Here is a 6,238-nt window from a genome sequence, read left to right on the forward strand (position 1 = left end):
GGGTCTTGCCCCAGAGAAGAGTCACGGACGTCGTGCCGCTGCCGCCGTGCTGTGCTACGGCAGCCGGGAATCGCGCATGCGGAGTGGCGATGGTGGACCCTGCTGACACCGTGCGGCCAAAGTGCGGTACTGCACCCGGAACAGACGCATGCGCAGTGGCGACGATGTGTCACTGCTCGCTGCTGCCACCGAGCGACCGAACCGCGGAACAGCGGGGCCAGCTGCGCTACCCTGCTCGCGGTAGTCACCGAGCGCTCAAAACCGGGTACTGCAGACGGGCAGCCGCCCGTTCCCGAGGGTGAAGTTTTTTCGCTGGTCGCTGCTGCCACCGTGCAAGCAGATTCCGGTACTGCAGCCAGGCAGTTCCGTATGCACAGTGGCGCTTTACTTTCTGCCCCTGCTTCCACCGACCGCCCAAACGCTCGCAGTGCAGGTGGGCAGCCGCGCATGCGCAGTGGCGCCTTTTTGTGCTCGCTGCTGCCACCGAGCGATCAAACCGCGGTACTGCAGGTGGGCGGCCGCGCATGCGCAGTGGCGCCTTTTTGTGCTCTCTGCTGCCACCGTGCGACCAAATAGCGGTACTGCAGGTGGGCGGCCGCGCATGCGCAGTGGCGTCCCTTTCTGCTCTCTGCTGCCACCGTGCGATCAAAACCGGGTACTGCAGGTTGGCAGCCGCGCATGCGCAGTGGCGCTTTTTGTACTCGCTGCTGCCACCGTGCGATCAAACCGCGGTACTGCATGTGGGCAGCCGCGCATGCGCAGTGGCGCCTTTTTGTGCTCGCTGCTGCCACCGAGCGACCGAACCGCGGAACAGCACGGAGGGGAGCTGCGCTACCCTGCTCGCGGCAGTCACCGAGCGATCAAAACCGGGTACTGCAGACGGGCAGCCGCCCGTTCCCGACGGTGAAGTTTTTTCGCTGGTCGCTGCTGCCACCGTGCAAGCAGATTCCGGTACTGTAGCCAGGCAGTTCCGTATGCACAGTGGCGCTTTACTTTCTGCCCCTGCTTCCACCGACCGCCCAAACGCTCGCAGTGCAGGTGGGCAGCCGCGCATGCGCAGTGGGCCTTTTTGCTCTCTGCTGCCACCGTGCGACCAAACCGCGGTACTGCAGGTGGGTAGCCGCGCATGCGCAGTGGCGTCTCTTTCTGCTCTCTGCTGCCACCGTGCGATCAAACCGCGGTACTGCAGGTGGGCAGCCGCGCATGCGCAGTGGCGCCATTGCTGCTCTCTGCTGCCACCGTGCGATAAAACCGCGGTACTGCAGACGGGTAGCCGCGCATGCGCAGTGGGCCATTTTGCTCTCTGCTGCCACCGTGCGATCAAACCCCGGTACTGCAGGTGGACAGGCGCGCATGCGCAGTGGCGCCTTTCTGCTCTCTGCTGCCACCGTGCTATCAAACCCGGGTACTGCGTGGGGGGCCGCGCATGCGCAGTGGCGCCTTTTTGCTCTCTGCTGCCACCGTGCGACCAGACCGCGGTACTGCAGGTGGGCAGCCGCGCATGCGCAGTGGCGTCTCTTCATGCTCTCTGCTGCCACCGTGCGATCAAACAGCAGTACTGCAGGTGGACGGCCGCGCGTGCGCAGTAGCGTCTCTTTCTGCTCTCTGCTGCCACCATGCGATCAGACTGCGGTAATGCAGATGGGCAGCCGCGCATGCGCAGTGGCGCCTTTTTGCTCTGCTGCCACCGAGCGACCAAACCGCGGTACTGCAGGTGGGCAGCCGCGCATGCGCAGTGGCGCCTTTTCTGCTCTCTGCTGCCACCGTGCGATCAGACCGCGGTACTGCAGGTGGGCAGCCGCGCATGCGCAGTGGCCACCCTTTGTATTCTGCTCGCTGCTTCCACCAAGCGACCAAACCCCGGGACTGCAGGCGGGAGCTGCGCTACCCTGGTAGAGATTTCCACCCGCCCCTTACCCGATCGCGGCAGTCACCGGTCGATCAAAACCGGGTACTGCAGACGGGAAGCTGCCCGTTCCCCAGGCTGAAGTTTTCCTCTGGTCGCTGCTCCCACCGTGCAAGCAGATGCCGGTACTGCAGCCAGGCAGTTCCGTATGCGCGGTGGCGCTTTATTTTCTGCCCCCGACTTCCACCGAGCGCCCAAACCCTCGTACTGCAGGTGGGCAGCCGCGCATGCGCAGTGGCGACCTTTTAGCTCTCTGCTGCCACCGTGCGACCAAACCGCGGTACTGCAGGTGGGCAGCCGCGCATGCGCAGTGGCGCCTTTTCTGCTCGCTGCTGCCACCGTGCGATCAAACCCGGGTACTGCAGGTGGGCAGCCGCGCATGCGCAGTGGCGCCTTTTCAGCTCTCTGCTGCCACCGTGCGACCAAACCGCGGTACTGCAGGTGGGCAGCCGCGCATGCGCAGTGGCGCCTCTTTCTGCTCTCTGCTGCCACCGTGCGATCAAACAGCGGTACTGCAGGTGGACGGCCGCGCATGCGCAGTAGCGCCTTTTTGGCTATCTGCTGCCACCCAGCGACCAAACCGCGGTACTGCAGGTGCGCAGCCGCGCATGCGCAGTGGCGTCTCTTCATGCTCTCTGCTGCCACCGTGCGATCAAACAGCAGTACTGCAGGTGGACAGCCGCGCATGCGCAGTGGCGTCTCTTTCTGCTCTCTGCTGCCACCGTGCGATCAGACCGCGGTACTGCAGATGGGCAGCCGCGCATGCGCAGTGGTCCTTTTTGCTCCCTGCTGCCACCGTGCGACCAAACAGCGGTACTGCAGGTGGGCGGCCGCGCAAGCGCAGTGGCGCCTTTTTGCTCACTGCTACCACCGTGCGACCAAACCGCGGTACTGCAGGTGGGCGGCCGCGCATGCGCAGTGGCGCCTTTCTGCTCTCTGCTGCCACCGTGCGACCAAACCGCGGAACAGCACAGGTGGGCAGCCGCGCATGCGCAGTGGCGCCTTTCTGCTCTCTGCTGCCACCGTGCGATCAGACCGCGGTACTGCAGGTGGGCAGCCGCGCATGCGCAGTGGCCACCCTTTGTATTCTGCTCGCTGCTTCCACCAAGCGACCAAACCCCGGGACTGCAGGCGGGAGCTGCGCTACCCTGGTAGAGATTTCCACCCGCCCCTTACCCGATCGCGGCAGTCACCGGTCGATCAAAACCGGGTACTGCAGACGGGAAGCTGCCCGTAACCCAGGCTGAAGTTTTCCTCTGGTCGCTGCTCCCACCGTGCAAGCAGATGCCGGTACTGCAGCCAGGCAGTTCCGTATGCGCGGTGGCGCTTTATTTTCTGCCCCCGACTTCCACCGAGCGCCCAAACCCTCGTACCGCAGGTGGGCAGCCGCGCATGCGCAGTGGCGACCTTTTAGCTCTCTGCTGCCACCGTGCGACCAAACCGCGGTACTGCAGCCAGCAGCCGTGCACGGGCTGTAGCGACATTTTGCCGCGCTCACTTCTCCACGCCACTTAGTGACCCCCCCTCACGCTACGTGGTGACGTCACCGTGGGGGCCGGAACCGTGTAGGCACAGCCCCTAGCGACAGGTGTTGACCCCTTGCGATAGCCCGTTGAGGGCGGTCCTGATACCCCTCGCCACGCTCTTAGCAACGGGCCCTGCCCCCGGCGATGGGCAGGCGGGCCGTCTGATGTCTGACCCACCTGGCCCCACCCACCCACTTTGGTGCTGTGCGGTGCACTTTGCTCTCTGCTGCCACCCTGCGAGCCTTCATCCCTCGGGGGGGCTCGGCCCGCCCCTTTTGCGGGGCGCTGTGGGAAGGGCGGGGGCGGGGCCCGGGGGTCGAAGAGCCCCAGCCGGGGCTCGGGCAGCTCTTGCTGCCCCTGGGCTTCTCTGCCGTCGGTGCTCCCGTGTTCCCTCGGGCGGTCGCAGCTTTGGGGCTGTCTCAGCCCCCCGGGCAGGCGTGCTCTGGCGTTTAGAGAAGCGGAGGCGTTGCCTGAGGTAAGGATTCCAGAGCTTGGCACTCTTTGGCAGCATCTGTACTAGAAAGGTCCCTTGTGGCCTGCTTTGCTTTTTTTCTCCCGGGATGTTGTTTCGGGCGCTGAGGGGGCGGTGAGACGGTTTAGTGGTATGGTGTTCTGTTTGGGGTTTGTTTTTTGCTTTGCTGGTTTTCTTCCCCCTTGTGAGATCATTTCATTCATTTATCATTTCATATTATCATTTACCCCGCGCCATTTCCGTCCCCTTTGGGCAGCAGCGGATCTGCTGCCGCTTCAGGCGGCCGCTTTCTCGAGGGCGAGGAGCTGGGACGACAACGGGCCGCTGCAGGCTCTGGTCAGGGTAAGAGGCTGTTCCCTGGGGAGCCGGCGCAGGGGGAGCGGAGGTACGCACGGGCACTTGTCGGTGCCCCTGACCGGTAAAGGGAAGGTTAAATTGTTAGAGTGCAAATAAATACATTTTATTTAGGGAGGAGTCGTGACTAAATTTAATCGCAGCTATTACTGAGCAAACCAGGCAGTCATTATTCCTAATCTGTAATTAAAAAAAAAATAAAGGCAGTCCTTTTTTATGCCATAAATAGAGTTGCGAGTCATTAATAGCTCAATCTAAATACAGCCGTTATTACATCAACTGCAGGCATTAATGACTCCTGATCAGAAACAAAATAAGGACAGTTTTAGAATCTACAATGAAAATTGAACTGGAAAGCTAAATTGGGAGTGGGTAATACTGAAATTGTAACAGGGCTGTTAGAAAGTTCAGAGGCAGCGACAGCTCCTGCTTCCAACCCAAGCAGTAAACGAAGCTTTAGATTCTTAAATGAACAGAAATAAAGGTGAGCTGTTAAACAGTGGCTGGGTTCAAGCGTAGGCATTAAGAAAATTTGCAGGTGCGGGTGATTCCTGACGAGAACTAACAATTCCAGAAGATTTAGATTTAAAATGACAAAGCTAATGGAGTGCCACAACCGCCTGGATGTAACTGCAGCCGCTTTGGGGGAATGCCCCAGCCCTCCCCAACCACCGCTATTAATTACTGCCAAGGAGAGCGAAAGTGAAAGTAGAAGCAGTGCAGGTGAAATGCGAGCAGTACGCTTTTTCCTAAGTCATCTCTTCGTGTCAGGAGAGGAAAGAAAATGGAAAGAAGATGTTTGCAGGGGGTCTGTGCTGGGTTGCCTGCGCGTCTCTTCCGTGCATCCTTGAGGAGACATTTAGCTCCTGTGTGGGCGCTCGCAGGTGGAGACAGGGCGAGCTGGAGGCAGGATCGGTGCTGGCCCTGAAAAAGGGATGGGCAACGAGCTGAGAGAAGAGGGGGCAAGGGCTGAAAAAGGGTCTCCAGTTCTGCAGGGAAGGCAGCGGATGTGACTCGGCAACCGCTCTGAGGAGTGCAGGGTCATTCGCTGCGATGAAGTCAGGGTCTGCGCTGGCCCGGAGAGGCAGCAGAAATCCCAAACTCTTTGCAGGGGTACCGGCCAGATTAGGGCAAACACCTGAACAGTAAAACCCATTTAGGGGAAGCAGAGCTGGGCTGCACCGCGTGGCCAACCTCCCTCTTCTCCGTGAGTCCCAAAGGGGCAGCTCCAAGAATGTGCTGAGAATTCATCCCTTGCGCTAAAAATGAGACGTAAGTAGCACCCACCCGTGAATTTTATTTTCTCTCTCGCTCTGCGGCTCCTGCCTGCTTGTCTCTCCTCAGTGCTCACCTGCACCCGTGCTCGGATGGGCAGCTGAGGGAAGGTGCTGCCATCTCCCCAGCCCCAGCGGACCGCCCCTCAGCTGTGTCCTCTGTCAGGGAGCGTCGTCATCTCTCCTGCCTCCCAGAGCGTGTCCTGTAGTGGCAGACGCGCGGGCTTTTCCCCTGCACGCGCATACGGGAAGGGAAGCACAGTGAGAGCTGGGCTTGTCAAAGAGTAACGGGGGTGGTGGGAAGCGTAGCTAGAACCGGAGAGCTACAACGCAAAAGCAAAGCGGACGGGACACAAAAGTAAAATGGTGCACAGGAATGCTGAGGCGAGAACTCCCGCAGCACACAGGAAATCAGTGTCGGAATCTATTTTCTTCTGACTGCCAAATTAAAAATAATGGCACGCTTTGCAACGCTAAGCTCGCTCTGATCGTCTGAACTGTTTCTTTCCAACTCCCCACCGCCCCCAGCACACCGTTCAGCCTCCTCAGCCTGAAATGCCTTGTTTTCCTTCTTTTTTTTTTTTTTTTTTTTATGACAGGGCAACTTCTGTTCCCGAGGTGGTGCCTACAGTACAGCTATCTCTTCGAAGGCAGTTTGGTTTAGGTCAGAGAATGTTTAGCCTGGACTGAATCAGCCTCTGTTTCT

Source organism: Phalacrocorax aristotelis, chromosome 14 (genome assembly GCF_949628215.1).
Source record: "Phalacrocorax aristotelis chromosome 14, bGulAri2.1, whole genome shotgun sequence".
Classification (NCBI taxonomy): Eukaryota; Metazoa; Chordata; class Aves; order Suliformes; family Phalacrocoracidae; genus Phalacrocorax; species Phalacrocorax aristotelis.